The following is a 459-nucleotide window of genomic DNA, read 5'->3' as shown; positions in this document are numbered from 1 at the left end:
CCTCCTCCGCCGGGGGGCCCCTCCGGACCTCTGGGTCCCCCATAAGCTGCCGAGGAGGGGGCACAGTGCGCCCCCGCCCTGCGAGCGTCTTATGATACCTGCTGCAATAAACGTCCGTGCAGGTCTGGTTAGGCCGGCCGACTTTTACCCTCGCCCCTAAGAAAGCCCTTCAACGGTCTTCCCCCCCCTTTAAACGCTCGGTACCCCAAGTCCACTCTAGTAGGAACAGAGGGGCCGCGGCAGCATATCGGCCGGTGGGCAAGTCTACCTGCCCGCCTTCGCCAGCATCACGTGGGCTGAGCCTTCGTTGGTCGGGCACCCTGGGGCCTGCCACCCGCACCCCCGGCTGCCCACGTCGCTGCCTTTGCCCTTCCCGGGGGCATGCCGTCCCCCCGGCCGCGTCCTGGGGGTGGGCACCGGGCGCGGGGGAGGGTGGAGATTCCTGGGAGGCCGGCGCTG

This window comes from Bison bison, unplaced genomic scaffold (genome assembly GCF_000754665.1).
Source record: "Bison bison bison isolate TAMUID 2011002044 unplaced genomic scaffold, Bison_UMD1.0 scf7180017863016, whole genome shotgun sequence".
In the NCBI taxonomy this organism is placed as follows: Eukaryota; Metazoa; Chordata; class Mammalia; order Artiodactyla; family Bovidae; genus Bison; species Bison bison.
This window is presented reverse-complemented; position numbering follows the sequence as displayed.